Raw genomic sequence first — 8,025 nt, 5'->3', positions numbered from 1 at the left:
TAAATTGTTTACAATGTAAAAATGTTCAAAAGGGTCCCACTGTGTCTCATCCGCAAACGGGTACAGCTTTATCCATCAAAGATTTTTACACTTTTGAGTCTAAGTTTGTGATTTATGTCATCAAATGCCCATGTGGCCTTGCCTATGTGGGTGAAACCATGCAGGCAGTCTGGGACAGGGTGTCTCAACATAAATCTACCATCCAGTGCAAAAAAACTCATCTTCCTCTCCCTAACCATTTCATTGAAAAAAATCACAATATTTCCCAACTCCGATTTCTGGTACTCGAGCAGATAGATCCATCAAGGAGGGGCCAGAATCGCGTAAAAATACTTAAAAGAAGGGAAGCGTTCTGGATTTTTACCCTGCAGACCCTAGAGCCTAAGGGACTCAATAGGGATTTTGATGTAGCAGCTTTTCTATAATAGGTACCAATATGCGTCTTTAGATTATATAGGGTTACATGTATGAATATGTAATATTTTCAAAAATGTAATTATGTTGTGCTTTCTCATAGAATCGTTAGCTTCATGGCACGCACGTGACACGGGTGACGTAGCATGGCACTTCTTTATGGTACAGTATAGATGCACTTCTATAGGACCATTACCATGTTTTATTGCTCTATTGGCATTTTTGTCCATTGTTCTTTTCTTGCTTTCACTATTTTTACTTGTGGGGTTATCCAGCCTCCTCCTTACACCTCCCTCCATTTAAGGGGTTAACACAGTATATTCCCTCTACCAGTTACAGCCATAGTTAACTGTTTATCTGGCTTTGCTCAGTGAGCCCTGTATGAACAGCTCCTTCCTCTGTGCATCGCTCCCGGAAAGTTCCATTATCTAGTCTCCCCCTCTGAGTCATTTTCCTTTGAGCTCGTCCGAGCTCCAGTGTGCAGGGTCATATGACCCTCTCACAGTGCTTCATAAACCCGGAAGTACCGGCATTAGACAGCGGCCCCCGGGACTACTCCACACAGCGCGACGGACCGGACGTCTATGAGGTAATGGCAGCACCTTTTATCTCTGGCCCCAGCCTGCACACCGCCAGCAGGATACTAATGGGAGCCTTTATGCTTCTCTCCTCAGTGCCATATGCAGCGGCGGATACACGCCCTCCTTCTCCCTTCAGGATCTGTGAGGTAATTTTTTTGCCCAGACCCAGTGCGTCACTAGCTTAAGGTTTTTTCTTATGGTCCAACACACCTGCATAATTTTCCGCAGACGTTCCAGGTGCGCTTTCCATCCCGGGTAGCCTAGGCTCATATACCCCATTGTCCCATGCTTCCAGGTATTGTCCGGTTTTTCTCATTTTTCTCATTTTATCCCTGTGTATTGACTCATGTCCGTATTATATTTTAGCCATAGTTAGAGTGTTTTAGCAAGACTTTTGGGAGTGACTGGACAGCTGGCTCGGTGGTTAAAAATAGGCATATTCCTCTCATTTTTCTGCCCCTATTTTTCTACCTTTTCTGTACTTGTTCTAGTTTGGTCTTTTATGTTCACATTCTCCAGTATCCATGGTAGTTGCATCAGGGGTGTAAGAGATACCTGTCTTTTGGCTCTCTATAAGCGTCCGGGGCTCACACATGTTTTCCAGTGCTACTTATGGACATGGTATTAACCTATATATCACGTCTTCATTATAGGTCGCTATTAGGTACCTTTGTGTACAGCACGGTACTCCAGCACCCGGATCACTATAGTACCCAGTATCCTTCAGGCCATATAGAGTCCTTCTACAGGGCTCAAGATATTTGTCACCATGTTTTGTCTTTCTCTAGCCATTTTATCCTTACCAATTGTTCACAGCATCAGCCTTTGATTCAGATACCTTCACGACTCACGGAACACCATCCTGGACTTTCTCTGACCGTCACGGTTGTTTACTTTCTCTGCATCATGAGATGGATGTATTCGTCACTAAATATACCATGAATCCGTTTATTCTCCATTGTGCATCTTATGCAAGATTGTCGCTAATCTGTATTTGATTTCTGTCTGTATTTCAGTTTTGTTAAAAGATATTTCTGATGAAGGTCTTGTGATTTGACCGAAAACGTTTAAATAATCTTTGAACTGGATGCACAAATAAATGGGATGTTCACTTTTTCATCTGAAAGAGACCATTTGAGTGCCAAGTGATTTATTACTATTGGATTGACGGGCTGGAAACTTGACTTGAGCACCAAAAAGGATCCTTGAGTGCCGTGTGTTTCACCTTCCTCTACCAACAAGGGCGGAACATTGGATGATGAATCTTCTGTAACCGTCCCCACAGGTTTTAATAGGGACCTGTGGAAGACATTTGATATTTTGAAGGAGGCGGGTAACTGTAATCTATAGGCCACTGGGTTGATCACCTCTATAATCTTGTATGGACCTATAAACCTGGGGCCCAACTTCATAGATGGTACTTTAAGCTTGATGTTATGGGTAGACAACCATACCTTCTCCCCCACCGTCAGTGTAGGAGCTGACCCCCTCCTTCTGTCTGCAAAATATTTGTACCTCCTTTGAGCTTTGGAGATATTACTCTGAACCTCCCTCCAAAGAGTTCTTATCTGTTGCACCAGACCCTCAGCACCGGAGCAACCAGAATCCATGCGGAAAAATTCTCTCAAATTGTGGAACAAATCCATAATTGACCTGAAAAGGAAATTTGACAGTAGACTGATTAATACGACAGTTGAACGCAAATTCTGCCATGGGTAATACCTCACACCAGTCCTCCTGTCTGGAAGAGGCAAGGCATCTTAAAATTTGTTCCAACGACTGGTTGGTGCGTTCAGTCTGACTATTAGATTTCGGGTGATAAGCAGAGGAGAAAGACAATGTAACCCCCAACTTCTTACAAAAAGCCCTCCACAATCTAGCAACAAATTGCACACCCCTGTCAGACACCACATTCACAGGGACCCCATGCAACTGAACTATATGCTGAATGAACAAACAAGCTAAAGTTTCAGCAGAAGGCAATGCAGATAACGGCACAAAGTGGGCTTGTTTAGAAAACCTATCTACCACTACCCAGACTACAGAGTTGCCCTTTGAAGGAGGAAGATTATTGATAAAATCCATGGACAGGTGTGTCCAAGGTTTATCTGGAATTGGCAAAGGTACCAATTTCCCAGCCGGCTGGACCAGAGAGCTCTTCCTAGCTACTGCCCCCTGGGTAGCTGCAATCCCTGGGTGTGCATTCAACACAGAGTCATGAAATTCTTGCAGAAGTGTGAGATGGAAATAATCGGGTACAAACAATTTGCCAGAAGGTTTATTCTTGGGAGCTTGTGACTGTGCTTCCAAAATCTCTCTCTGTAACTCAGATGAGATTTCAGCCACAACCACTCCAGGTTGAAGAATGGAAGAAGGAGGTTCTGGAGGGGACAAACTTCGGGATAAGGCATCTGCCTTTACATTTTTAGATCCTGGTCAGAACGTAATGGTAAAATGAAACCGAGAAAAAAAAAGTGCCCACCAAGCCTGTCTGAGGGTCAATCTCTTAGCAGACTCGATATAGGCCAAAGTTTTATGATCAGTGATGACTGTAATGGAATGAACAGACCCCTCCAAAAAATGCTTCCATTCTTCGAAGGCCAATTTAATTGCCAACAATTCCCTGTTGCCGACATCATAATTTCTCTCAGCCGAAGAGAATATTTTAGAGAAAAAGGCACAGGGTTTAAGGTTAGTAAGGGTGGACGGGCCCTGAGACACTTCCCCAACCCCCACCTCCGATAGATCAACCTCCTCGATAAAAGGTCTCGACAGATCAGGTTGTATCAACACGGGGGCTGAAATAAAACATTTCTTCAGTGTCTGGAAGGAATTTTTTGCAGCCACGGACCAATTTTTTACCTCCGCCCCTTTGAGTGGAAGATCCATTAAGGGTTTCACCACCTGCAAATCAGAGGAAGAGGATATGTGTTTTTCACAGTAATCTTACTCAGTTCCCAAAAGTCGAAGCTCGGTCGCAAACCACCATCTTTTTTCTTCACAAAGAAAAACCCAGCTGCGACTGGTGAAACAGAAGGCCGAATATGCCTCTTGCGGAGACTCTCAGTGATGTACTTTTTCGTGGCTTGGCGCTCAGGCCCAGACAAATTGTATAAATGAGCCATGGGTAATTTGGCTCCTGGGATTAAATTAATAGCACAATCACTGGGTCGATGTGGTGGAAGTGCCTTGGCCTCACTTTCGGAAAACACATCTTCAAAGTCTTTCAGGTACTCTGGAATACCCTCCAGACTGACAGACAACACAGATACAGACTTTACCGCCGGGTTAACAAAAGGTCCCAGGTTACAACACGGACCATTACCCTTACATCTCCATTGAGTAATCTCCCCTGCCACCCAATCAATGGCAGGATTGTGGTGTTGCAGCCAGGGCATTCCCAAAACCAGTACTGCAGGCAGATTATTCAATACAAAACAACTCAATTGCTCCATGTGAGTGGAACCCACTTTCAGAGAAAAAACATCAGTTTTGAAGCAAATTCCATCCCGGGTTAAAGGGGACAAATCAACAGTCACAATTTTAACAGGGTTTTTCAGCCTAACTGTCCCGACTCCCTATCTTATTATGAGTCACAACTTGGGCATCAATCAAATTAACGGAAGAACCGCAGTCAACAAAAGCGGTGGTCACCACAGGACCACCAGCAAGTTCCAATTTCATCTGGAGCACAAGTTTTGTAAGCGAGAAAAAATGTACCTGGGAGTCAGGCAACCTCCTCGATTGCTGCAAAGACTCAGTCGTTTCTCAGATGGTTTCACAGAAGGGCAGGATGGACAGTTCCTTTTCCAATGTCCAGAGGCTCCACAGTAAAAACACAGTTGATTGTCTCTTTGGTGTCTTCTCTCTCTCTCTCAGAGACCGAGACTGACCCAATCTCCATGGACTCAGATACAGGTGCAGCATCACATAATTTAGAGAACAAGGAAGCCTCCTGTTGCATCATTCCTCTAGCACGGAGTCTCCGGTACATTTGAACTGCCTGTGCCATGGTGTCCTCCAGGGTATCAGGAGGAGGATGAAGTGCCAGAGCATCCTTCAGACGGTCAGACAGAGCCATGCGGAACAACCCCCTCAGGGCCGCATCGTTCCAGGAAACTTCAGCTGCCCAGTGCCTAAACTCTGAGCAGAACCATTCACCGGAGTGCTACCCCTGTGTCGCACTCATCACCATATCCTTTGCCAGACACACTCTATCAGGCCCATCATAAATGTGCCCCAGAGACTCAACAACAGGTTCACAGACATATGTTCAGGAGCAGAGGAAAAGAGAGAGAAGGCCCATGCCTGCGGGGACCCCTTTATAATGTCATAACTACCCCCAACCTCTGCCTTTCATTTCCAGAGGCCTGAGGACGTAACTCAAAAAACAACTTACATCCCTCCTTAAAGACCCTGAACAATTTTTTATCCCCAGAAAAAGTGTTGGGTAATTTTACCGGCGGTTCGGGGTCCGCTAAGCATACATCAGAGGGGCCCCCTCCCGGGACAGAAATAGAGCAGACATCTGTAAAGCACGTGCCACATCTCTCTGCACCTGTTAGTGTGAGTGGACCAGGCCTTGCTGTTCCACAGACAGCTTATGCAAAAGCTGAGAAAGATCATTAATCTGTCCTGTGAGAACCTGTACCGGGTCCATGGCATACAAACACCACCCCCCACACCAGGGAGAAAAACTATTGGGTCAGCTATAATGTCATGATACCCGGTATTAATGCTGCAGGGGAAACTGCACCCAGCAGCAATGGAGCTGGACCACACACCGGGTAACTAACCTGATCACCAATGGGACCTTCCACATGCAACAGAGTGATCAGGTAAAGCAAAAGGACCTAAGATCATGTGACAGAGTGGGAGGCGGTCAGGGGGCAGAGCCAGATGCCAGGAAACAGAGAAGGAACAAGCATAACAGAACAGTGAAACAAACAGAGGTCATAGCCAGGAGATTACAAGAAACCAACAGCAAGAGTCAGGGAATAGTCAGAAGCCAAGCCAGGGGTCAGTAATCCAGGAAAATGAATAAAGCACGTAACAGCAAGACACAAAGCAAGCCAGCACACACTTCAGGTTAGGAGCGAGTATAACTAGCCCTCCCATCTTGAAAGAGAGGCTAACAACATTAACCCTGAGAGCACAGGACATTAACCTTGTCCTAACATGGCAATACTCAGCTCAGTGGAGCAAGTATTGAATGTTTTTACATTATCTATGAAGCTTTAATTTATTTAAGCCATTTTGGACAGGCTGGTCCAGACTTATAAATGATCACTAATCATATAAAGTGCAATATGCGTTCATTGATGTACTTTTTTAGATGCGTCAACAAACATTCTACCCTCACCAAACTAGTGCTAGTATGACCTTTCTGTGTGTATATAATATCATGCTATCTGTAGAATTTCACCTGTTTATACAGGGCAATGTGCTGCTGATAATAATGTTTTTTATGCCTGCATAAAAATCACTGTACCTGAAGAGCAAAACTTTTTCTCATTTATCAGGTGATTTTCTAACTGTTTAAATGAGCCAATAGTTAGGAAGAAGCATTCCTAGGAATGCTCATTCTCTGGTTATTGGTTTGCAAAAAATGGGTCAGCACATTGTTTTCAATAAAAATGTATAGCTAATGATAAAAGAAAGATATATATCTTTGTACCGTGTTAGCCCGCAGATAGAAAAATATTTAGATTTGAGAGTCCTCTGTGGTTTATACCTTTTAATGGCTAACTGAAAAGATGTTTACAAATTGCAAGCTTTCAAAACTATTCAGGTCTCTTCATCAGTCACAGAATAACACAAAATCTGAAGAGTGAAATATTTATACACAATAGGGGACAGAAATAATGCAATAGATAAAACAAGTGATGTAAAGAAGGACTGTCATTTTGGGAGAGGGATAAACAGTTTTGGCCATAAATATTGGAACAGTTCATAGATAAGGAGTGTGAACGTTTTATTAGGGTCTGGTTCTGTTGTAGTGCCCCCACAAGGTCTGTGGAGCAAATTCCTTAGTTGATGTTGAAATACATAAATCAATGCAACACATTTATTCCTGCACTGAGAGTGTCAAAGGTTGTCATAAGATCTTTTTGTCTCTCTGAGATTTACCTTTTAATGCAAGTAATTTCATATCCATGGTGCTGTGATCAGCAATACAAAAATGTTTGGGCCACAGGTAAATATTTTCTTTTTTCTTTTATTGTATGGCTATGAGAATTAATCCTTTTTCTAAGCTTTTGGCCTGTTTCAACTACATAAGACCCCTAAATAGACATTTGGTAGGAATAGTACATCGCATTGATGTAATGCAGCTGAAAGAACCTGGAAACCTGTAGTCCTGATTTCAGCTGGTAAACATTATCTTGTCTGTGGTCATTATAAATGGACAGGTTTTACATTTTTTTCTGGTTTCTAAGAAAGGTTCATGTAGCTGTTAGAGAGGACAGGGTGCTTCTGACAATGATGCTTCTTAGATTTGGGGGCTGCCTAAAACACTTTCAGCTGCATTACATCTAATGTGGTGTAATTAATTGTACTAAAGGTCAGACTGGGGGTCTGTATGTAGGGGAGACAGGGCAAAAGCTTAGAACAAGGATAAATTCTCATCGCCACACAATAAGAGAAAAGAGAATAGATTTACCTGTGACCAAACATTTTTTTATCGCTGATTACAGCATCATGGATATGAAATTACTTGTATTAAAAGTGCAAATTGCCTTTTCAGAAAGAAAAAGGACTTGAACTCTATAGCGCCACCTATTGGAAGTTTGCATTGCATGGCGAATAAACCTCCTTACCTTGACATGCCAGAGCTGGTATGTCACGCTCCACAAGGAGAGTTGTATTAAAAGGTAACTTCAAATCTCAGAGACACAGAAGGATCTGGGAGTATAAACTTATACTGATAGTTCTGTTGTCTTATCTATTGCATTATTTCTGTGCCCTTTTGTGTATAAACATGCGACTTTTCAGATTTTGGATTATTCTATGCCTGTTGAAGAAACCCCCG

The 8,025-nt window shown here is 43.2% G+C and overlaps 1 long non-coding RNA gene across 1 annotated transcript; it reads left to right on the top strand.

Annotated features, from left to right (window-relative positions):
• The first annotated feature begins 515 nt into the window (after positions 1–515).
• Positions 516–1,993, top strand: LOC143773636 (uncharacterized). The gene is made up of 3 exons (XR_013215268.1): positions 516–576; positions 1,649–1,711; positions 1,812–1,993. It is a non-coding gene; the product is annotated as an uncharacterized LOC143773636 (long non-coding RNA).
• The last annotated feature ends 6,032 nt before the right edge of the window (positions 1,994–8,025 follow it).

This window comes from Ranitomeya variabilis, chromosome 5 (assembly GCF_051348905.1).
Source record: "Ranitomeya variabilis isolate aRanVar5 chromosome 5, aRanVar5.hap1, whole genome shotgun sequence".
NCBI classification, from domain to species: domain Eukaryota; kingdom Metazoa; phylum Chordata; class Amphibia; order Anura; family Dendrobatidae; genus Ranitomeya; species Ranitomeya variabilis.
Note: the sequence above shows the minus strand (reverse complement) of the source record. Positions and strands in the feature narration are given on the sequence as shown.